This window comes from Oncorhynchus clarkii, chromosome 7, assembly GCF_045791955.1.
Source record: "Oncorhynchus clarkii lewisi isolate Uvic-CL-2024 chromosome 7, UVic_Ocla_1.0, whole genome shotgun sequence".
Classification (NCBI taxonomy): Eukaryota; Metazoa; Chordata; class Actinopteri; order Salmoniformes; family Salmonidae; genus Oncorhynchus; species Oncorhynchus clarkii.
The window spans coordinates 31,724,752-31,750,148 of NC_092153.1; the positions used below are offsets into that span (position 1 = coordinate 31,724,752).

General features: G+C 42.0%; 1 protein-coding gene across 1 annotated transcript in view; it reads left to right on the plus strand.

Moving 5' to 3' along the window:
- Positions 1-25,397, plus strand: part of LOC139413194 (receptor-type tyrosine-protein phosphatase T-like) — a 497,128-nt gene that overhangs the window by 427,548 nt on the left and 44,183 nt on the right. The window lies entirely within an intron of this gene.

Below are 25,397 nucleotides of genomic sequence, written 5' to 3' on the forward strand. Positions count from 1 at the left end.
GCCAGTAACCAAAAGGTTGCTGGATCGAATCCCTGAGCTGACAAGGTAAAAATCTGTCATTCTGCCCCTGAACAAGGCAGTTAACCCACTGTTCCCCTTTGGGCTGTCATTGTAAATAAGAATTTGTTCTTACCTGACTTGCCTAGTTAAATAAAGGTTCAAATCAAAAAGTTTGCAGGTCTTCCGTTTACATTTAGCCTTTCTAAGTTCAATTTTTAAAGCACAAGTGTGGTAATTTAACCAGGTTGAGACACTAACAGACAATTTATTATTGGTTTTAACTGGTGCCACTGAGTCTAAAGTAGCCTGACATATATTATTGAAACTGTTCACCAAATCTTTATTGTGAAGGCAACTAACAGGGTCAGTGGTGCCGGATAGAAAAGCATGTGTAAGTCTACTAGCAGTTGTGGAGCTAATGATGCGAGAGCGAGTGGTGACAGACACATTTTTAGGAGGAGGAGAAAGCATTTTAAAAACAATGAAGATGGTCAGAGACACACATCAATAGTTTCCAAGTTATTACTATTCAGACCATAGAACAGTAGAATATCAAGAGTATGGCCTTTGTTGTGTGTAGGCCCTGTGGCATGTAGCACAAAGTTAAAGGATTCTAACAGGTTAAGAAACTCCCCTGCTGGTGCATAGCTTGGGCAACCCACAGATCTCCAAGAATAATAACCCTGCCATATTTTGGTGTAACCAAAGAAAGCAGAGAATTCTACACTAAAATATACAAGATGGGCTGTTTCTTGTAGAGAACTAAAATCCTCAGGTTTAAGCGAGGTCTTACTTAGCATGAAAATATCAATGCCATTGTAAATAATAAAATCATTGCATATGAACAACTTATTATTTAGAGATCAATGAACAATTTATTATTTAGAGAGGATCACAAGGTATTACAGAGTTATTGAGGGGAGTTAGAAGGAAAATAAACTAGGTTACTTACAGTAGCCCTAACCTGCAGTCAAATACCCAAATCTCCCTCTAGTGGCCTCGTGGGTGGAGTGTTATTAATATTTTTCATAATGAATAAACCTGTCAAAAAAACTGCCGGAAATCTGGTGTTTCAATGTCAAACAGTTTTGTTACATTTCAGTGCTCTGCAATGTATATAACGTGTAATATTAGGATGCAAACTCAAACTTGCATACATTTAAACTCTATATCTGACATGGTATTTAAGCGCGTAATCATGTGTGTGAGGTCTATACTTTTGTTTCAAAGTGGATTTGTTTAAGACAACCCAAAAACACTCTGTCTGACCCTGATTTAGCCCACTGCAGTAAAATGTTAACCGTACTATGGGACATAGTATGCTCTCCATGTCCTCTGTTGCTAATTATGACAGGGAGGACTGGAGCACTACCAGACCCAAATAAATCCTAGAACCCCTGTGGTTAGTGTGAATCTCGTCTCTCTTAAAAAGTGCTGGTTGCTCCCACATCAAATCAAAATTGTCACAAAACGAAACATTCCTGTTGTTGGCAAGTTTCTTCAGGTACGTGTTTAGGGCAACAAGGCGGCTGAAACATTTTGCACCCCTTTGAAAGCACGGAAGGGGCCAGAAATAATTATTCTATTCCCTGTACAAGCTAAAATAATTTTGTAGTCCTCCCTCCTTTCCTCAGATTACATAACACGGAGGTTGTTAAAAACTAAGAGTTACGAAGTTGTAAATATTAAAGTAGTTGGCCAGAACCTTGGGCAGGAGGGAGTGTTGGATACGGGTTTCCAGACCGTAGGCAAGCCAACATCTCCCACCATTGAGCTGCCCACAATGAAGGTCGTGATGGAATATGATTGGGAAGGAAGAGGGGGAGACGGATGGGACTGCCTCGGGCAGGGGGATGGAGACTTCGAGCCAGGCTAGCCTTGACTGACCTTCATGTTTATTTTTTATTTATTTTTTATTTCACCTTTATTTAACCAGGTAGGCTAGTTGAGAACAAGTTCTCATTTGCAACTGCGACCTGGCCAAGATAAAGCATAGCAGTGTGAACAGACAACACAGAGTTACACATGGAGTAAACAATTAACAAGTCAATAACACAGTAGAAAAAGGAGGTAGGCAAATAATTACAATTTTGCAGATTAACACTGGAGTGATAAATGATCAGATGGTCATGTACAGGTAGAGATATTGGTGTGCAAAAGAGCAGAAAAGTAAATAAATAAAAACAGTATGGGGATGAGGTAGGTAAAATTGGGTGGGCTATTTACCGATAGACTATGTACAGCTGCAGCGAACGGTTAGCTGCTCAGATAGCAGATGTTTGAAATTGGTGAGGGAGATAAAAGTCTCCAACTTCAGCGATTTTTGCAATTTGTTCCAGTCACAGGCAGCAGAGAACTGGAACGAAAGGCGGCCAAATGAGGTGTTGGCTTTAGGGATGATCAGTGAGATACACCTGCTGGAGCGCGTGCAACGGGTGGGTGTTGCCATCGTGACCAGTGAACTGAGATAAGGCGGAGCTTTACCTAGCATGAACTTGTAGATGACCTGGAGCCAGTGGGTCTGGAGACGAATATGTAGCGAGGGCCAGCCGACTAGAGCATACAGGTCGCAGTGGTGGGTGGTATAAGGTGCTTTAGTAATAAAAAAGATGGCACTGTGATAAACTGCATCCAGTTTGCTGAGTAGAGTGTTGGAAGCTATTTTGTAGATGACATCGCCAAAGTCGAGGATCGGTAGGATAGTCAGTTTTACTAGGGTAAGTTTGGCGGCGTGAGTGAAGGAGGCTTTGTTGCGGAATAGAAAGCCGACTCTAGATTTGGTTTTAGATTGGAGATGTTTGATATGAGTCTGGAAGGAGAGTTTACAGTCTAGCCAGACACCTAGGTACTTATAGATGTCCACATATTCTAGGTCGGAACCTTCCAGGGTGGTGATGCTAGTCGGGCGTGCGGGTGCAGGCAGCGAACGGTTGAAAAGCATGCATTTGGTTTTACTAGCGTTTAAGAGCAGTTGGAGGCCACGGAAGGAGTGTTGCATGGCATTGAAGCTCGTTTGGAGGTTAGATAGCAAGGACGGGCCGGAAGTATACAGAATGGTGTCTTCTGCGTAGAGGTGGATCAGGGAATTGCCCGCAGCAAGAGCAACATCATTGATATATACAGAAAAAAGAGTCGGCCCGATAATTGAACCCTGTGGCACCCCATAGAGACTGCCAGAGGACCGGACAGCATGCCCTCCGATTTGACACACTGAACTCTGTCTGCAAAGTAGTTGGTGAACCAGGCAAGGCAGTCATCAGAAAAACCGAGGCTACTGAGTCTGCCGATAAGGATATGGTGATTGACAGAGTCGAAAGCCTTGGCAAGGTCGATGAAGACGGCTGCAGAGTACTGTCTTTTATCGATGGCGGTTATGATATCGTTTAGTACCTTGAGCGTGGCTGAGGTGCACCCGTGACCGGCTCAGCAACCAGATTGCACAGCGGAGAAGGTACGGTGGGATTCGAGATGGTCAGTGACCTGTTGGTTGACTTGGCTTTCGAAGACCTTAGATAGGCAGGGCAGGATGGATATAGGTCTGTAACAGTTTGGGTCCAGGGTGTCTCCCCCTTAGAAGAGGGGGATGACTGCTGCAGCTTTCCAATCCTTGGGGATCTCAGACGATATGAAAGAGAGGTTGAACAGGCTGGTAATAGGGGTTGCGACAATGGCGGCGGATAGTTTCAGAAATAGAGGGTCCAGATTGTCAAGCCCAGCTGATTTGTATGGGTCCAGGTTTTGCAGCTCTTTCAGAACATCTGCTATCTGGATTTGGGTAAAGGAGAACCTGGAGAGGCTTGGGCGAGTAGCTGCGGGGGGGAGGGGGGGGGGGGGGGGGGGGGGGGGGGGGGGGTCGGAGCTGTTGGCCGAGGTTGGAGTAGCCAGGAGGAAGGCATGGCCAGCCGTTGAGAAATGCTTGTTGAAGTTTTCGATAATCATGGATTTATCGGTGGTGACCGTGTTACCTAGCCTCAGTGCAGTGGGCAGCTGGGAGGAGGTGCTCTTGTTCTGCATGGACTTCACAGTGTCCCAGAACTTATTGGAGTTCGAACTACAGGATGCAAATTTCTGCCTGAAGAAGCTGGCCTTTGCTTTGCTGACTGACTGCGTGTATTGGTTCCTGACTTCCCTGAACAGTTGCATATCGCGGGGACTATTCGATGCTATTGCAGTCCGCCACAGGATGTTTTTGTGCTGGTCGAGGGCAGTCAGGTCTGGATTGAACCAAGGGCTATATCTGTTCTTAGTTCTGCATTTTTTGAACGGAGCATGCTTATCTAAAATGTTGAGGAAGTTACTTTTAAAGAATGACCAGGCATCCTCAACTGACGGGATGAGGTCAATATCCTTCCAGGATACCCGGGCCAGGTCGATTAGAAAGGCCTGCTCACAGAAGTGTTTTAGGGAGCGTTTGACAGTGATGAGGGATGGTCGTTTGACTGCGGATCCGTAGCGGATACAGGCAATGAGGCAGTGATCGCTGAGATCCTGGTTGAAGACAGCGGAGGTGTATTTGGAGGGCCAGTTGGTCAGGATGACGTCTATGAGGGTGCCCTTGTTTATAGATTTAGGGTTGTACCTGGTGGGTTCCTTGATGATTTGTGTGAGATTGAGGGCATCTAGCTTAGATTGTAGGACTGCCGGGGTGTTAAGCATATCCCAGTTTAGGTCACCTACCAGAACAAACTCTGAAGCTAGATGGGGGGGGTGATCAATTCACAAATGGTGTCCAGGGCACAGCTGGGAGCTGAGGGGGGTCGGTAGCAGGCGGCAACAGTGAGAGACTTATTTCTGGAGAGAGTTATTTTTTTAATTAGCAGTTCGAACTGTTTGGGTATGGACCTGGAAAGTATGACATTACTTTGCAGGCTATCTCTGCATTAGACTGCAACTCCTCCCCCTTTGGTAGTTCTATCCTGACGGAAAATGTTATAGTTGGGTATGAGCCAGGATTCAGACACGGCAAGGACATGTCTTAAAGTAATGATGGATTGTCATTTCTCCTTGCTTATTTTAGCTGTTATTGCCATAATATGGACTTGGTCTTTTACCAAATAGGTTTACCAAACCACCCCTACCTTGTCACAACACAACTGATTGTCTCAAATTCATTCACAAGGAAAGAAATTCCACAAATGTACTTTTTACAAGGCACGCCTGTTAATTGCAATGCATTCCAGGTGACTACCTCATGAATCTGGTTGAGAGAATGCCAAGAGTTTGCAAAGCTGGGTGGCTACTTTGAAGAATCTCAAATATAAAATATATTTTGATTTGTATAATACTTTTTTGGTTACTACATGATTGCATATGTGTTACTTCATAGTTTTGATGTCTTCGCTATTATTCTACAATGTAGAAAATAGTACAAATTAAGAAAAATCCTGGAATTAGTAGGTGTCTCCTAACTTTTGATGGGTACTGTACAAACATTATGAGCTAAAGATGAAAACCTTTCCTACGAGTATTATTATATAATTTATTGGCAGACTATGGCTTTCCAAATCGCCCAACGCTGCTATTTGTAAGGTACATTTTAAGTGAATGTTGTGATTTTTAACCATTCCTGAACCTGTTACCAGAAACAAGCTACATAGGGGCAATACCAGAATAAATGATCTAGTGATTCTGTCTCTAGTGATTAGCTAAGCTTTTTAATGGGATACTGGGACACAAACTTGCGGTACAAAGTATCCGCGTCACGGAAACCGTAGGTAGAAATGACACAGTTAACAGCTTTTGGACCTGGTCGCAGGAAACACTGCAGGGAGAGGAAATGGCGACTGTGCTTGAATCTGACAAGTGCGACAAGTGAAGTGTGTGACAATGAATGGAAAATAGTGAAATCAAAGAATGGAAAAAAACAAGCAAAAGTTGTACTAGAAGAGAAGGACCGGTACAATAATGCATTTCTTATTGGACTGTGTTTTTTGGACAAGAAGATTCATTTGGGAAATCCATTTGTAATATCGAGGACTGTGAAAAAAACAATGGTAAAGGTGGATTCGATCAAAGTGACTAGAAGAGGCCTTGTTTTGGTTAATTGTTTCGATAAAGAACCAAAGAAGTGTGCACTGGATCTGGAAAAATTGTCCATGCCAGAAGTAACATGTTCTGATTATCAGAGCGCCAGCCAAAGGAGTTATACAGTACATTCCAAAGTATTCAGACTTCTTGAATGTCTTCACATTTTGTTACGTTACAGCCTTATTCTAAAATTGATTAAATTGTTTTTTTCCCCTTATCAATCTACACACAATACTCTATAATGACAAAGCAAAAACACATTTTTAGAAATGTTTGCATATTTATTAAAATAAAAAATGTTTACATAAGTATTCAGACCCTTTACTCAGTACTTTTTTGAAGCAACTTTGGCAGCGATTACAGCCTTGGGTATGACGCTACAAGCTTGGCACATCTGTATTTGGGGAGTTTCTCCCATTTTTCTCTGCAGATCCTCTCAAGTTCTGTCAGGTTGGATAGGGAGCGCTGCTGCACAGCTATTTTCAGGTCTCTCAAGAGATGTTCGATCGGGTTCAAGTCCGGGCTCTGTCTGGGCCACTCAAGGACATTCAGAAACGTGTCCCAAAGCCACGCTTGCGTTGTCTTGGCTGTGTGCATAGGGTCGTTGTGCAATTGGAAGGTGAACCTTCGCCCCAGTCTGACGTCCTGAGTGCTCTGGAGCAGATTTTCATCACTGATCTCTCTGTACGTTTCTGTAACGTAACAAAATGTGGAAAAAGGGAAGGGGTCTGAATACTTTCCGAATGCACCGTAGCTGGGGTCTTGCTGGATATAGATGACCAGTACCTTAGTCAGAAAATCCCAGGAGTAGTCAGTGCACGTCGCCAGACCCGGATGGTAAATGGAAGAAAGGAGAAAAGCCTATTGATATTATTGTTGTTTGAGGAGACTCTACCTGAATATGTGAAACTTTTACATGTGAGGTATGCGGTGAGAGCATTTGTGTCCAAACCATTAGGGTGGGAATTGTAAAGGATAATTTGGTTACGTTTCAAATGTTTGCAGATGAGAGAATTATAGTATTGAAGAATCTGTCAATGGAAAATGTTGCAATTGTGGGGGGATCATACTCCGGACTTCCTTGAGTGTCCTGTTAGGGTGAAAGATGTCGAGGTGTCAAGGATCAGGGCTGTGCAGCAGATTTCCTATGTGGAGGTGGTGAAGAGATTCGAAGGAGCAAGAGGCAACAGTTTTGAAGATCTGGAGGTAGATGCATTGTGTTTCAAGTCAATCAGGTGATCTAGACACACTCGTTGTGAAGAAAGTGGATTTTGTCGCATTTATAGCTACAGTGATTATTTGTACAGCACAAGTGTCTAAGAAGTCCAAGAAGCTGGACATCAACTCAGGAGGCATGGCCTCCAGAGTGGTGCAGCAGTCTAAGGCATTGCATCTTAGGGCTAGAGGCGTCACTACAGACCCTGTTTCTATTCCAGGCTGTATCACAACCTGTCACGCCCTGACCTGAGTATTCTTTGTTTTCATCATTGTTTTGGTTAGGTCAGGGTGTGACATGGGTGATGTGTGTGTTTTTGCACTGTCTAGGGGTTTTGTAGGTTTATGGGGTTGTTTATCATCTAGGTGTTTATATATGTCTATGGTTGCCTAGATTGGTTCTCAATTAGAGACAGGTGTTTATGTTGTCTCTGATTGGGAACCATATTTAGGCAGCCATCTCCTTTGGGTATTTGGTGGGTTATTGTCTATGTCTAGTTGCCTGTGTCTGCACTAGTATTATATAGCTTCACGTTCGGTTTGTTGTTTTATATAGTTTGTTAAGTGTTCTTCGTCATTCTTTAAAACGTATGTATTCTAATCACGCTGCGCTTTGGTCTCCTCACTACGACGATCGTGACAGAATAACCCACCTTAAAAGGACCAAGCAGCGTGATTGGGAGGAACAGTGCTTAATGGAGAAATGGACCCGGGAGAAGGACGAATGGTTAACAACCTGGGAGGAGATTGAGAGTTGGTCGATCGATCCAGGGAGAGTGCCAGAGCCTGCATGGTATTCTTTGGAACAGTGCGAGGAGGGATACAGGAGAATGGAGGAACGGCGAAGATATAAGGGTACACGGCTAGCACGGAAGCCCGAGAGGCAGCCCCAATAAAAAAAATTGGGGTGGGGGGGCATACGAGGAGATTGGCTAAGTCAGGTAGGAGACCTGAGCCAACTCCTCCTGCTTACCGTGGGGAGCGTGTAACTAACTGGTCAGGCAAAGTGTTATGCAGAGATGCGCACCGTGTCTCCAGTGCGCATTTCTAGCCCGGTGCGCGATCTTCCAGCTCCTCGCATTGGCCGGGCTAGAATGAGCATTATATAGCTTCACGTTCGGTTTGTTGTTTTATATAGTTTGTTAAGTGTTCTTCGTCATTCATTAAAAAGTATGCATTCTAATCACGCTGCGCTTTGGTCTCCTCACTACGACGATCGTGACACAACCAGCCGTGAATGGGATTTTTTTTTTTTTTTTTTCACCTTTATTTAACCAGGTAAGCTAGTTGAAAACAAGTTCTCATTTACAACTGCGACCTGGCCAAGATAAAGCAAAGCAGTGCGACACGTACAACAACACAATTACACATGGGAGTCCCATAGGGTGGCACACCATTGGCCCAGTGTCGTTAGGGTTTGGCCGGGGTAGGCTGTCATTGTAAATAATAATTTGTTCTTTAACTGACTTGCCTAGTTAAATAAAATACACAAATACAATTATCTGCAGCAGAGAAGTTTTTTTGGGGCTCCAAGTCCTCCCGGCAGAAGCACTGCAAGGACTATTTTTGATAGGACATGTACCACCCTTTCAGGAGTCTTTTGAGCTGGTGTAGGGACCTGATTAGAATGCCTTTTTTTTTTTACAGAAAAGCAGGTTGAATTTGTTTAGTTTATTTATTTTTTGATAGTTTGATTTTTGATTTATTTTCACCCACATTATTTCCTTTTTTGGGATCCTTATTATTCACCCACACAGTAGGTGACTGAATGCACATCAAATTGTTGCAAACGCCATCATACCATAGAAGATGAATCCATAGCTATAAAATGTTAACTTTGATTTAGATCTGTTTCTTAAAAAACATTCACCACGTTGATGGCGTCTTTAAGCCTTCTCTTTGTTTCCTGCTGTTTGTCTGGTGTTGTCTTAGTTTCTACAATTGTAAAGCGACTTTGGGTCATTGATATTATTATTAAACATGCGCTACTCCTTTGCAAACAAAAGGTCTCGCAGTTAATACTGGCTTATACCCTTTGAAATTATCTGATTTTTTTCCCATAAGAGAACGACATTTTCAACCCTCCGACAAGTTGTTTTAATTATACCGCAGTCTTTGAAAACAGTGCTGTCTACAGTATTATGTCATATTGTTAGAGAACCCAAGGCTCCTAATGCGATACAAGAGTAGCATATTGCCCCAATGACATGAATACTTTTTTATTAAGGGTTTAGATGTTGCTGGCGAGACACTTCTTACAAGTGAAGGCTTTTAAATGAAAACTTTCTCTAAAATGAAATAGCCTGTCATATGCTGATAGCCAACAGGAATTATGATACATTTTCTATTAGTAAAAGTGTTTTAATTACATGAGCTTGTAATGGAAACTGTCCATCTTACTGCATGCTTGTACAAATGCTTCATATCTCATTACATTTTTTGAAAAACCACTGAGAAAGTACGGTAGGTATCTTCATTTCACATGATAAGTCTGCCAAGAGTGATCCACAGTTAATTGTTGGACCCAAAATATGCTTTTTTGGAAAGTTTCACTCTGCAAACTTGAACAGTCACTCTGTATAAGAGATTGTCATCTTCTCTGTCTGGAAAATTCAGAATATCTTCTATTTCCCCTCCTCGCCTCTTATTTTGAGACATTTAAAAGGATAATTTGAGTAGAAGTTTTGATGGAAAGATGATTTTCCTCCAACCCAGGCTTCTACTCAAACATCCACACAGTATCTAACGAAAATGTTAATCATTACTAAGCTCTCCCTCCCAGCCATTCACGCTGCCCGATTACCTATGACAATTTATGGAACTGCGAGGAGAACGGTGAACACTTTTGATTGTAGGCAGCTGTTCCATTTCTTCTTCTCCCCCCCCTCCCCCAACACTGTGTAAACATAAAGCCTCCCATATGGTCATTTAGAATTCAGCAGACTCGACTACCAAAATAAAAAGTGTTATTGGCAAACATTTACATATCAGAGAGACTGGAGGAATCGGCGGCAAACCTGTGAATCAGAACTGCCTACAGGAACCTATCAAACAAATATTTTCAGATTCCTTTGTTCTTTTCATTTTATTTTCCTCTTGTCCAGAATAGTCCCTTGCTGTAGCGTTTCAATTGTTTTAAGTAGGAACAGCTCTTAAGTTACAAAAATGTTGCTTATTTATTGGGAACAAAGCACATTTGATACATCCCTGGGGGAATTTCAGAGATGCTTGCTGACCGGATGGTTTATATTTAATTGCAATAGAGTGCTGTGGTTGTTATTGATAGTAGGTTTTGAAAGTGGACCGCAGCTCCCATGTTGCCGTTGGGTCAATCAAGATATGATCACTATCAAGATTTGATAGTCATTGTCATTACAATTATATCCTCTCTCTCCAGGAAAAGCAATCGAGAGGGCTTTATCTGATGCAATCTGCTTCAAACATGAACCAATACCGCATTATTGCCCAATGACTGGGTCAACAACACAACCTCAACTGAGGTATATGATTGTAGAGCATTTTATTTCACAAACTGTCACTCACCAGAGTGTGTTTTGGATCATGTGTAACACTGTCAGAAGGTGCCTTGCCAAGAAGTGCTCCCTGAATAGTAATTGTCCCAGTTGTTAATTTCCATTAAAAAGAACACAGATGTATGCAACACTCTTGACGGCTCGCCGATAGTTGATTCCCTTCAAGTTGGGCTTCATGTGTGTGTGCACGTCTGTCAAAGCGTAGGCTCTTTGCAAGTCACTCATATAACTGGCATTCATTCCCGGCACGTAACATTGAAGTATCTTCAGAGGTTGCCTTGAAGTCGTTGCCTTAGAAATCCTCTGATGTATTGACTGAATACTGACGATTAGAATTCCCTTGACTCACTTCCCCAATGTTTACTGGGTGCTTTTTTGCACCTGGCATCAATGTAAAAAAAATAGAACTCTTAGGAAGCATTGATAAAATATCCATAGCATACAGAGTGAGGTTATGAAACTCTTGGTATTATCAACTGTATGATGTAACTCGGGTATAATTACGAGATATTATGATTAATAGCTTGTAATTTATGTTTATTTAAATTGTATTTTTAATTTTTCCAACAATTGTTTACAGACAGATTATTTCACTTAATTCACTGTATCACAATTCCAGTGGGTCAGACGTTACATACACTATTTGACTGTGCTTTAAACAGCTTGGAAAATTCCAGAAAATAATGTCATGGCTTTAGAAGCTTCTGATAGGCTAATTGACATAATTTTAGACATTTGGAGGTGTACCTCTGGATGTATATCATATCTACCTACATACTCATTGCCCCTTTGCTTGATATCATGGGAAAACCAAAAGAAATCAGCCAAGACTTCAGAAAAAAACTTGTAGACCTCCACAAGTCTGGTTCATCCTTGGGAGCAATTTAAAAATGCCTGTTCATCTGTACAAACAATAGTGGGCAAGTATAAACACCATGGGACAATGCAGCCATCATACCGCTCAGGAAGGAGACGCGTTCTCTCTCCTAAAGATGAATGTACTTTGGTGCAAATCAATCCCAGAACAACAGCAAAGGACCTTGTGAAGATGCTGCAGGAAACAGGTACAAAAGTATCTATATCCACAGTAAAATGAGTCCTATATCGACAACCTGAAAGGCCACTCAGCAAGGAAGATGGCACTGCTCTGAAACTACCATAAAAAAGCCAGACTACGGATTACAATTACACATGGTGACAAAAATTGTACTTTTTGGAGAAATGTCCTCTGGTCTGCTGAAACAGAAATATAACTGTTTGGCCATAATGACCATCGTTATGTTTGGAGGAAAAAGGGTGAGGCTTGCAAGCCGAAGAACACCGTCCCAACTGTGAAGCAAGGGGGTGGCAGCATCATGTTTTGGGGGTGCTTTGCTGCAGGAAGGACTGGTGCACTTCACAAAATAGATGGCTTCATGAGGCAGAACAAGTATGTGGATATATTGAAGCAACATCTCAAGACATCAGTCAGGAAGTTATAGCTTGGTCGCAAATGGGTCTTCCAAAGGGACAATGACCCCAAGCATACCTCCAAAGTTGTGGCAAAATGGCTTAAGGACAACAAAGTGAAGTTATTGGAGTGGCCATCACAAATCCCTGACCTCAATCCCATAGAAAATGTGTGGGCAGAACTGAAAAGCATGTGCGAGCAAGGAGGCCTACATACCTGACTCAGTTACACCATCTCTGTCAGGAGGAATGGGCCAAATTCACCCAACTTATTGTGGGAAGCTTGTGGAAGGCTACCCGAAAGGTTTGACCCAAGTTAAACAATTTAAAAGCAATGCTACCAAATACTAATTGAGTTTATGTAAACTTCTGACCCACTGGGAATGTGATGAAAGTAATCAAATCTGTAATAAATCATTCTCTTCTATTATTCTGACATTTCATATTCTTAAAATAAAGTGGTGATCCTAACTGACCAAAGACAGTTAATTTGTACTAGGATTAAATGACAGGAATTGTGAAAACTGAGTTTAAATGTATTTGGCCAAGGTGTATGCAAACCTCCGACTTCAACTGTATACCTGCTGGAGCGTGTGCTACGGGTGGGTGTTGTTATGATGACCAGTGAGCTGATATACGGCGGAGCTTTTCCTAGCAAAGACTTATAGATGACCTGGAGCCAGTGGGTCTGGCGACGAATAGCCAGAGGGCCAGCCGACGAGAGCATACAGGTCGCAGTGGTGGGTGGTATATGGGGCTTTGGTGACAAAATGGATGGAACTGTGATAGACTGCATCCAGTTTGCTGAGTAGAGTGTTGGAGGCTATTTTGTAAATTACATCGCCGAATTCGAGGATTGTTAGGATAGTCAATTTTACTAGGGTATGTTTGGCAGCGTGAGTGAAGGAGGCTTTGTTGCGAAATAGGATGCCGATTCTAGATTTAATCTTGGATTGGAGATGTTTAAAATGAGTCTGGAAGGAGAGTTTACAGTCTAGCCAGACACCTAGGTATTTGTAGTTGTCCACATATTCTAAATCGGAACCGCCCAGAGTAGTGATGCTAGTCGGGCGGGCGTGTGCGAGCAGCAATCTGTTGAAGAGCATGCATTTAGTTTTACTAGCGTTTAAGAGCAGTTTGAGTGTTGTATGGCCTTGAAGCTCATTTTGAGGTTTGTTAACACAGTGTCCAAATAATGGCCAGATGTATACAGAATGGTGTCGTCTGCATAGAGATGGATCAAGGAATCACCCGCATCATTGATATACAGTGCCTTGCGAAAGTATTCGGCCCCCTTGAACTTTGCGACCTTTTGCCACATTTCAGGCTTCAAACATAAACTGTATTTTTTTGTGAAGAATCAACAACAAGTGGGACACAATCATGAAGTGGAACGACATTTATTGGATATTTCAAACTTTTTTAACAAATCAAAAACTGAAAAATTGGGGGTGCAAAATTATTCAGCCCCCTTAAGTTAATACTTTGTAGCGCCACCTTTTGCTGCGATTACAGCTGTAAGTCGCTTGGGGTATGTCTCGATCAGTTTTGCACATCGAGAGACTGACATTTTTTCCCATTCCTCCTTGCAAAACAGCTAGAGCTCAGTGAGGTTGGATGGAGAGCATTTGTGAACAGCAGTTTTCAGTTCTTTCCACATATTCTCGATTGGATTCAGGTCTGGACTTTGACTTGGCCATTCTAACACCTGGATATGTTTATTTTTGAACCATTCCATTGTAGATTTTGCTTTATGTTTTGGATCATTGTCTTGTTGGAAGACAAATCTCCGTCCCAGTCTCAGGTCTTTTGCAGACTCCATCAGGTTTTCTTCCAGAATGGTCCTGTATTTGGCTCCATCCATCTTCCCATCAATTTTAACCATCTTCCCTGTCCCTGCTGAAGAAAAGCAGGCCCAAACCATGATGCTGCCACCACCATGTTTGACAGTGGGGATGGTGTGTTCAGGGTGATGAGCTGTGTTGCTTTTACGCCAAACATAACGTTTTGCATTGTTGCCAAAAAGTTCAATTTTGGTTTCATCTGACCAGAGCACCTTCTTCCACATGTTTGGTGTGTCTCCCAGGTGGCTTGTGGCAAACTTTAAACGACACTTTTTATGGATATCTTTAAGAAATGGCTTTCTTCTTGCCACTCTTCCATAAAGGCCAGATTGATTGTTGTCCTATGGACAGAGTCTCCCACCTCAGCTGTAGATCTCTGCAGTTCATCCAGAGTGATCATGGGCCTCTTGGCTGCATCTCTGATCAGTCTTCTCCTTGTATGAGCTGAAAGTTTAGAGGGACGGCCAGGTCTTGGTAGATTTGCAGTGGTCTGATACTCCTTCCATTTCAATATTATCGCTTGCACAGTGCTCCTTGGGATGTTTAAAGCTTGGGAAATCCTTTTGTATCCAAATCCGGCTTTAAACTTCTTCACAACAGTATCTCGGACCTGCCGGGTGTGTTCCTTGTTCTTCATGATGCTCTCTGCGCTTTTAACGGACCTCTGAGACTATCACAGTGCAGGTGCATTTATACGGAGACTTGATTACACACAGGTGGATTGTATTTATCATCATTAGTCATTTAGGTAAACATTGGATCATTCAGAGATCCTCACTGAACTTCTGGAGAGAGTTTGCTGCACTGAAAGTAAAGGGGCTGAATAATTTTGCACGCCCAATTTTTCAGTTTTTGATTTGTTAAAAAAGTTTGAAATATCCAATAAATGTCGTTCCACTTCATGATTTTGTCCCACTTGTTGTTGATTCTTCACAAAAAAAATACAGTTTTATATCTTTATGTTTGAAGCCTGAAATGTGGCAAAAGGTCCCAAAGTTCAAGGGGGCCGAATACTTTCGCAAGGCACTGTATACAGAGAAGAGTCAGCCCAAGAATTGAACCCTGTGGTACCAACACAGAGACTGCCAGAGGTCCGGACAACAGGTCCTCCAATTTGACACACTAAAATCTATCTGAGAAGTAGTTGGTGAACCAGGCGAGGCAGTAATTAGAGAAAGCAAGGCTGTTGAGTCTGCTGATAAGAATACGGTGAATGACAGAGTCGAAAGCCTTGGCCAGGTCGATGAAGACGGCTGCACCATACTGTCTTTTATCGATGGCAGTTATGGTATCATTTAGTAACTTGAGCGTGGCTGAGGTGCACCCGTGACCTGCTCGGAAACCAGATTGCACAGCGGAGAAGGTACGGTGGGATTCGAAATGGTCAGTGATCTGTTTGTTAACTTGGCCTTTGAAGACTATGGAAAGGCAGGGCAAGATGGATATAGGTCTGTAACAGTTTGGGTCTAGAGTGTCACCCCCTTTGAAGAGGGGGATGACCGCGGCAGCTTTCCAATCTTTAGGATTCTCGGACTATACGAAAGAGAGGTTGAACAGACTAGTATTAGGGGATGCAACAATGGCGGAAGATAATTTTAGAAAGAGTGGGTCCAGATTGTCTAGCCTAGCTGATTTGTACGGGTCCAGGTTTTGCAGCTCTTTCAGAACATCTGCTATCTGGATTTGGGTGAAGGAGAAAATGGGGAGGCTTGGGCAAGTCTCTGCGGGGGGTGCGGAGGAATGCCTTTGGCAGTTCTATCTTGATGGAAAATGTTGTAGTTGGGGATGGAAATCTCAGATTTTTTGGTGGCCTTCCTAAGCCAAGATTCAGAGACTGCTAGCACATCAGGGTTGGCTGAGTGTGCTAAAGCAGTGACTAAAACAAACTTAGGGAGGAGGCTTCTGATGTTAACATGCATGAAACCAAGGCTTTTACAGTTACAGAAGTCAACAAAGTATAGCGTCTGGTGATAGACAGAGCCTGGGTTAACCTCTACATCACCCGAGGAATAGAGGAGGAGTAGGATGAGGGTACCGCTAAAGGCTATCAAAACTGGTCATCTAGAGCGTTGGGGGCAGAGAATTAAAGGAGCAGATTTCTGGGCGTGGTAGAATAGATTCAGGGCATAATGTACAGACAGAGGTATGGTGGGGTGCGGGCACAGTGGATGTAAACCCAGGCATTGAGTGACGATAAGAGAGGTCACATCTCTGGAGGCACTAGTTATGCTAGGTGAGGTCATTGCATGTGTGGGAGGTGGGACAAATAAGATATCTGAGGCATGTTGAGTGGGGCTAGGTGCTCCGCAGTAAAATAAAACAATGATAACTACCTAAACAAAAGTATACAAGGCACATTGACATTAGAGAGAGACCTAAAGCGAGTAATAAAGCAATCACAGGTGTTGATTTGTAGAGCTAGCTAAGACAACAACGGGTAAGACAACAACAGCTAATCAGCTAAGACTATCAGCTAACAACAGGTAAAATGGCAATGAATCGGTAGAGAGGGTCAGTTAATTACACACAGGGCCTGAGTTCGAGGCTGGGGCCGACAGATTAACAAAAATGGAGTACCATGATTAATGAACAGTCCAGCAGGCATCAGCTATGTAGCCAGGTGATCATAGGGTCCAGGGAACAGCAAAATATGAAACAGGGATGCCGTTAGGTAGTCATTATGACGCTAGAAAGCGGGGGCACGGCGTTCCTAAAGTTAATAGGCCAGGGCTAGCAGAAGCGTCTTCACTGACGTCCAACAAAGGCCGGTTGAGGGTACATCAGACGGAATTACGTCGGCAGACCAGTCGTGATGGATCGGCGGGTCTCCGTGTTGACAAAGGTTCCAGGCGAATTGGCAAAAGAGGTATTGTAGCTGGAGTAATTTTGTTTGCTAGACGGGAGATACGCCTGGCTCGAGGCTAACTTGTGCTAGCTTCGGGACAATGGCGTTAGTCACTATAGCCACTCGGTAGCAGCTAGCTAGCTGCGATGATCCGAGGCAAAGGACCAGAGCTTACGGCAGGAATCCGGTGATGTAGTGGCTTCTAGGTCATGCTAAGAGCTACAATGTGTGATAATAATAGAGAAATTAATAGAGAAAATAGTTTGTATTTATTTAACCTTTCTGATCTCCCCATCCCGGATCCGGGATTGTGAATACAGACTCAAGCTCATTACCATAACGCAACGTTAACTATTCATGAAAATTGCAAATGAAATGAAATAAATATGCCATCTCTCAAGCTTAGCCTTTTGTAAACAACACTGTCATCTCAGATTTTCAAAATATGCTTCTCAACCATAGGAAAATAATTTGTGTAAAAGTAGCTAGCTAGCGTAGCATTTAGCGTTAGCATTAGCGTTAGCATCCAGCACGCAACATTTCAACAAAAACATAAAAGCCTTCAAATAAAATAATTTACCTTTGAAGAACTTCAGATGTTTTCAATGAGGAGACTCTCAGTTAGATAGCAGATGCTCAGTTTTTCCAAAAAGATTATTTGTGTATTAGAAATAGCTCTGTTTTGTACATCACATTTGGCTACCAAAAAAAAACGAAAATTCAGTCCTCAAAACGCAAACTTTTTTTCAAATTAACTCCATAATATCGACTGAAAACATGGCAAACGTTGTTTAGAATCAATCCTCAAGGTGTTTTTCCACATATCTCTTCGATGATATATCGTTCGTGGAAGCATGGTTTCTCCTCTCAATCAAATGGAAAAATACTTGCACATGGCTTTGCGCACCAGTTTCGACGCAGGACACCAGGCGGACACTTGGAAAATGTAGTCTCTTATGGTCAATCTTCCAATGATATGCCTACAAATACGTCACAATGCTGCCGACATCTTGGGGAAACGGCAGAAGGTCTAAGCTTATTCCTGTCGCATTCACAGCCATATAAGGAGACATTAGAAAACAGAGCTTCAGAAATTCTGCTCATTTCCTGTTTGACGTATCATCTTGGTTTCGCCTGTAGAATGAGTTCTGGGGCACTTACAGACAAAATCTTTGCAGATTCTGAAACTTCAGAGTGTTTTCTTTCCAAAACTGTCAAGAATATGCATATTCGAGCATTTGTTCGTGACAAAATATCGCGCTTAAAACGGGAACGTTTTTTATCCAAAAATGAAATAGCGCCCCTAGAGATGCAACTGGTTAAAGGATCCCACTGATCCTTAGACTGTCTAGTTTTCAAAAAAGTCTGATATAACCTACAGTATATTTTAACAGTACATTTCAATATTCCCTGTTGGGCAAACACCTCCCTTCTCCTCTCCTTGCTATATATTCTACCTCTACTGTTAACCGCTCCCCATCTGGATGACACTTGACCAAACATGGGCTTCTTGTTGAACAGGGTCAAAGTAAACAGTTAGGGTTGATGAAACCCTCAGCATCTCTCAGGTACACCTCGAGGCAGAGTCTAATCTCTGAGCTGCCGAACAGGATTAAATCGGATCAGTCGACTACCAGCATGCTTTGCGGGACAATCAGCTTGGAAACAGCATTCTGCCTGTTTGACAGCAGAAACTCCAGGAGGGCTGACTTTAACAGGCTATTAAAGTCCATAATGCGTTCAGCCACATTGACAGTTTAGTGGCAATGTATAAACTCTCTGGAAACTACATAGGCTTTAGTGATTAATGGAGCTGTGACATACCACTCGTTACACAGAGAAGCCAGGTCCCCTCAATCAGCAATTCATTTTGACGCTTCTGTGTTTTTAAACATGCCATACCACTGTAGTCCTAGACCAGGCATGGACAACTGGCGGCCCATGTCATTGGATCAATTTGTTTGTGCATCAGCAGTTTCTTTTTGTAAAGTCAGTCACTGATAGTCACTCAATTAGCCCATGCCAGTAAAATGTTTGTAGATTGGTAAATTAGTCTAGTAGCTAGCTATTTAAACTTGTAGTAGGCTTTATCATGGGGGTCCCCCATCTCTCACTCACTCTCACTCAGATTTCATGTTAAAAACTGCAAACATTTCTCTCTACTCTATGGCAAAATAAGAAGATTTTTAGGAAATTAGCTGTAAAACTGCACATTTTCTTCCCGGCCCCATGTGTAGAATTGCAGCAAACATGCCTTAAAAGGGCAACATTTCTCTATGCCCCATGACAAAATGTGTAGAATTGCACAATGTTAACTTTCGCCTGATTTAGAATGTGAAATGGTGATTATGATATTCTGTAGGTCTCTTGAGACAGAATTTTATAGACAGCAGACAAAGACGATAGAAATTTAGTATACAAATTCAGATATGCCTTCCACTCAAGTTCATATGGACCAAGCTGCTCCCCAGAATTCCAGTTCTTGAAAAATCCAAAGTAAACAAGCCCCTGCAACAAACTTTCCCAAGAAACAGTAAAAAAAGACGACAGAGCAGCAAAAGAGAATCAATAGTTCAGCCAAGGACTAGGTAGCATAAATCAGTAATGAGTTCAGGACCCCTCTGTATGAGGAATGGGCTTTATTGGGAGTGTGCTTGAGGCGTATGGTGCTCAAGGCATATGATTGTTATAGCCTGGAGGCTTGTACAGGGAAACCTTGTGTGAGCGGGGTACTGTGTGGCGCCAAGAACATCCTGCCTCCTTCACACAACCCCCTGCCAGCCGTCATCCAGGATCCTGGCTTGGGTGCATCAGGGCTGGAATGAAAGACCCAGTAATCCTGCTCAGTAATCCTGATGGAGAAGATGATGAATATTTTACCATAGGTAAGATGCTCTTACAGATGGTCAAACTATCAACAAACTATATATTAATAAGCAACTGCTTGCTGCGGTTACGGTTAGGTTTAAAATAAGGGTAAGGGTTAAGGTTAGAGGTAGGGTTAGGGTAAGGGTTCATTTTAGGGTTAGGGATAGTTAGTTTACATTCTATTTATAGTCTGTAAATAGTCTGTAGATCATCAACAGATTAGGGTTGAATATTTTCCCGGTATTTTGAAAATGTTCCATCCTGAGAATAAATCACTTTTCTCATGTTCTCCAAGGTAACCCAGTATTTCCCACCAAAACTGAAGTGTCATTCTAAAGCATATAAAGCAGAAAGATATGTCTGGATTTGAATTGAGGTAGACAAAGACAATACAAATTTAGTTTACAAAATCAGAAATGCCTTCTACTCAAGACCAAACTGCTCCCCAGAATTCCAGTTCTTGAAAAGTCCAAAGTAAACAATCCCTTGCACCAAACTTTTACAAGAAACAGTAAAAAAGATGACAGAGCAGCAAAAGAGAATCAATAGTTCAGTCGAGGAGTCAGTAGCATGAATCAGTAATGAGTTCAGGACCCCTCTGTAAGAGGAATGGGTTTTATTGGGAGTATGCTTGAGGCGTATGGTGCTCAAGGCATATGAGTGTTCTATCGGCATGACAATTCAAACCAGATGCCACCTGAGCCTGATGAGCGATACATTAAAGCCCAAATGATTGTGCCATTCTCCAATACATCATATATAGTATACTGTACATGCTACCGCATATGACACATGACAGAAAAACATAAAAGCCCATAGGTATGCTCTCTTGGGTAAATAAATTAAAAGCTCCAGTAGGCTAACATTTTTGAGTGTGACTGTATTGCTGTACTTTATTATATTATACTGTATTATAATGACTGGAATTGCGCACCTCATTCAAACCAGGAAGTGGCGAGAGAACATGGGATACTAGTCCAGGAAATGTGTCCTACAAAATTACAATTATAGGCTAGTAAATGTGATTTTAATTTTTAAATGTAAATGTTTTATAATTAGTAGGCTGATGCATATACAGTGGGGATAACAAGTATTTGATAACCTGCAAAATGGGCAGTGTTTCCTAATTACAAAGAATGTAGAGGTCTGTAATTTTTATCATAGGTACACTTCAACTGTGAGAGACGGAATCTAAAACAAAAATCCAGAAAATCACATTGTATGATTTTTAAGTAATTCATTTGCATTTTATTGCATGACACCAGTAAGAATTCTGGCTCTCACGACCTGTTAGATTTTCTTTAAGAACCCCTCCTGTTCTCCACTCATTACCTGTATTAACTGCACCTGTTTGAACTCGTTACCTGTATAAAAGACACCTGTCCACACACTCAATCAAACAGACTCCAACCTCTCCACAATGGCCAAGACCAGAGAGCTGTGTAAGGACATCAGGGATACAATTGTAGACCTGCACAAGGCTGGGATGGGCTACAGGACAATAGGCAAGCAGCTTGGTGAGAAGGCAACAACTGTTGGCGCAATTATTAGAAAATGGAAGAAGTTCAAGATGACGGTCAATCACCCTCGGTCTGGGGCTCCATGCAACATCTCACCTCGTGGGGCATCAATGATCATGAGGAAGGTGAGGGATCAGCCCAGAACGACATGGCAGGACCTGGTCAATGACCTGAAGAGAGCTGGGACCACAGTCTCAAAGAAAACCATTAGTAACACACTACGCCGTCATGGATTAAAATCCTGCAGCGCACGCAAGGTCCCCCTGCTCAAGCAAACGCATGTCCAGGCCCGTATGAGGTTTGCCAATGACTATCTGGATGATCCAGAGGAGGAATGGGAGAAGGTCATATGGTCTGATGAGATAAAAATAGAGATTTTTGGTCTAAACTCCACTCGCCATGTTTGGAGGAAGAAGAAGGATGAGTGCAACCCCAAGAATACCATCCCAACCGTGAAGCATGGAGGTGGAAACTTTATTCTTTGGGGATGCTTTTCTGCAAAGGGGACAGAACGACTGCACCGTATTGAGGGGAGGATGGATGGAGCCATGTATCGTGAGATCTTGGCCAACAACCTCCTTCCCTCAGTAAGAGCATTGAAGATGGGTCATGGCTGACATGGGTCATGACAACGACCCGAAACACACAGCAACTAAGGAGTGGCTCCGTAAGAAGCATCTCAAGGTCCTGGAGTGACCTAGCCAGTCTCCAGACCTGAACCCAATAGAAAATCTTTGGAGGGAGCTGAAAGTCCGTATTGCCCAGCGACAGCCCCGAAACCTGAAGGAACTGGAGAAGGTCTGTATGGAGGAGTGGGCCAAAATCCCTGCTGCAGTATGTACAAACCTGGTCAAGAACAACAGGAAATGTATGATCTCTATAATTGCAAACAAAGGTTTCTGTACCAAATATTAGGTTCTGCTTTTCTGATGTATCAAATACTTATGTCATGCAATAACATGCAAATTAATTACTTCAAAATCATACAATGTGATTTTCTGGATTTTTGTTTTAGATTCCGTCTCTCACAGTTGAAGTGTACCTATGATAAAAATTACAGACCTCTACATGCTTTGTAAGTAGGACAACCTGCACAATCGGCAGTGTTTCAAATACTTGTTCTCCCCACTGTATAGGCTACCTTTCATAATTTCCCCTAATGTTAGCCAATCTCCTTCTCTCTATTGTTGCTTAATTCCTTCCTTGCTTTTTACAGTTAAATGAAATAAGTGTAATTGTCCTTGATCTTCATCATTGTAATGGCATGCTTGAATGATATAGTAGTAGAATAAGATGTCGACGGCTTTCACGTCTCTTCACAAAGATTGCGTGGTTATGGGCGATAGTCTGATTAAAAAACTGCTATAGCCTGCCGCCATCGCGCATTCTCTCTTTATTGAAACTCCCAGTGAGTTCAATTGGGCTGCTGTATTTAACATTCAGAAAACAAGAGCTTGCATCTCTCTTTGAAAAATCTATTATTATAAGCACCTGGGAGTCCAAGTGCTAAGGAGTGTTTTTTTTAAGGCGAGGCCAATGGAGCGCAGGTGTATATTGTGCAAGAGAGAGAGGCTATAAGTTTAAAGCTTATGCATAACCCATCATTCATTAGCTAAATATACAGTGCCTTCAGAAAGTATTCACACCCCTAGACTTTTTCCACATTTTAATGTGTTATAGGCTGGATTTCTAATGGATTCAATTGAGATGTTTTGTCTCTGGCCTACATACAATACCCCATAATTTTTAAAGTGGAATTATTATAATTGTATTATATTATTATAATTTTTACAAATGAATGAAGAATGAAAATGAAACGAGTCTTGAGTCAATAAGTATTTAACCTCTTTGTTATGGCAAGCCTAAATAAATTCAGCAGTAAAAAATATCTTAAGTCACATAATTACTTGGATCGACACACTCTGTGTGCAATAACAATAGTTCAACATGATTTTTAAATGACTACCTCATATCTGAACCCCACATATACAATTATCTATAAGGTCCCTCAGTCGAGCAGTGAATATCAAACACAGATTCAACTACAAAGACCAGGGAGGTTTTACAACGCCTCGCAAAGAAGGGCTCCTGTTGGTAGATTGGTTAAAAAAAAGAAAAGCAGACATTGAATATGCCTTTGAGCATGGTGAAGGTCTTAATTACACTTTGGATGGTGTATTAATACACCCAGTCACTACAAAGATACAGGCGTTCTTCCTAACTCAGTTGCAGGAGAGGAAGGAAACCGCTCAGGGATTTCAGCATGAGACCAATGGCGACGTTAAAATAGTTAGTTATTGGCTGTGTTAGGAGTGAACTGAGGATGCATCAACAACATTGTAGTTACTCTACAATACTAACTTAATTGAGTGAAAAGAAGTAAGCTTGTACAGAATAAAACATATTCTAAAACATGCATCCTGTTTGCAACAAGGCACTAAAGTAATAGTGCAAAAAAATGTGGCAAAGCAATTCACTTTTTGTCCTGAATACAAAGTGTTATATTTGTGGCAAATCCAATATATCACATTACTGAGTAACACTCTCCATATTTTCAATCATAGTTTTGGCTGCAATATGTTATGGGTATGCGTGTAATCGTTAAGGATTGAGATGTTTTTCAAAATAAAAAATAAACGGATTGGAGCTTAGCACAGGCAAAATCCTAGAGGAAAACCTTGTTTAGTCTGCTTTCCATCAGACACTGGGAGATGAATTAACCTAAAACACAAGGCCAGATCTACACTGGCATTAGAAGACACTGAATGTTCCTGAGAGGCCGAGTTACAATTTTGACTTAATCTGCTTGAAAATCTATGGCAAGACTTGAAAATGGTTGTCTAGCAATGATCAACAACCAATTTGACATGGCTTGAATAATTATTTGAAGAATAATGGACAAATAATGTACAATCCCGGTGTGCAAAGCTCTTAGAGGCTTACCCAGAAGGACTCACAGCAGTAATCGAAGCTAAAGGTAAATGTATTGACTCAGGGGTGTGCATACTTATGCAATTTAGATATCTCTGTATTTAATGTTCAATAAATTTGCCAACATATAAAAAAAAATCTATTTTTTAACAGGATTATCTATTTTGGATGCAATTTGAATGCAATTAATGGAGAGCGAAAGATTGCGAGAGAATGCTTGTGTATTAACTAATTTAAAGCAATGACATTCAAGTGATTGGCTCCTTTAAAACTCTGCTGCTGCAATAATTAACAAATAAGGTGACCCCTGAAAGCCAGATGGAGATGCGTAAATTAGATGTGCATTCAGTCCTTATATTACTGTAGAATAGATTATGCTGATGAAAATGTAGGCCTACCAGTCACAAGAAAAAAAGTTACTATTATGCGATGCGTTGTGAACTGCGCTCCCTACCCTGAGCGTTGATGATTGATCATACAGATAGCAGAGAGAAGGCCATAGAAAAGCCAGATTTCGTTACATCACATATAATTTAACAGTTCCATTTCATGTCATACTGTTGATATAAATAATGTATCATAATTTACCGGTTTCTCTTCAGTTATTTATCCCTGGAAAAGTGAGTGTGTTTGGGGGGTAAATCTCGGTAACCTGTTTCCGGGATTCAACCTTACTACAGATGGACTATCCAAATAAAGTGTTACCCTGGCCAGTCCATCCCCAGCCAGCATCCACACCGGAGCATCCAGTCCTTGCCCAATTATACGCACCACTCTGGGCACGGATTGAGGAGAGGCCCCCCTTAGGCAGGCTTTTGTTGTGACAGCTGACACAGTCTTGTTTAGTTACCTCTGTCTCTCTGCATGCCATGCATCTGTGGCAGGGTGCATGCAGATGGTCTCCTGGCTTAAGGGGGTTATGTGAGAAGAGAGGTAGAAAGGGGAAAGAGGAGAGTCGCTCGGCCGACCAACAGAATGTTGGTTTTTAACCATCATTGCCCAGTAAAGAGAGATCAGAAAGAAAATAACCCTGGATTATGGGCCAATATTTATGATAAGTGCAGATATGAATCTATCCTCGTCAATATATGCCTTGCTGGCTGGCTGGCTGCTGGGCCTTTAAACCAAATCAGTCATGAGACATGCTGCGGTGCCAGCACATTTG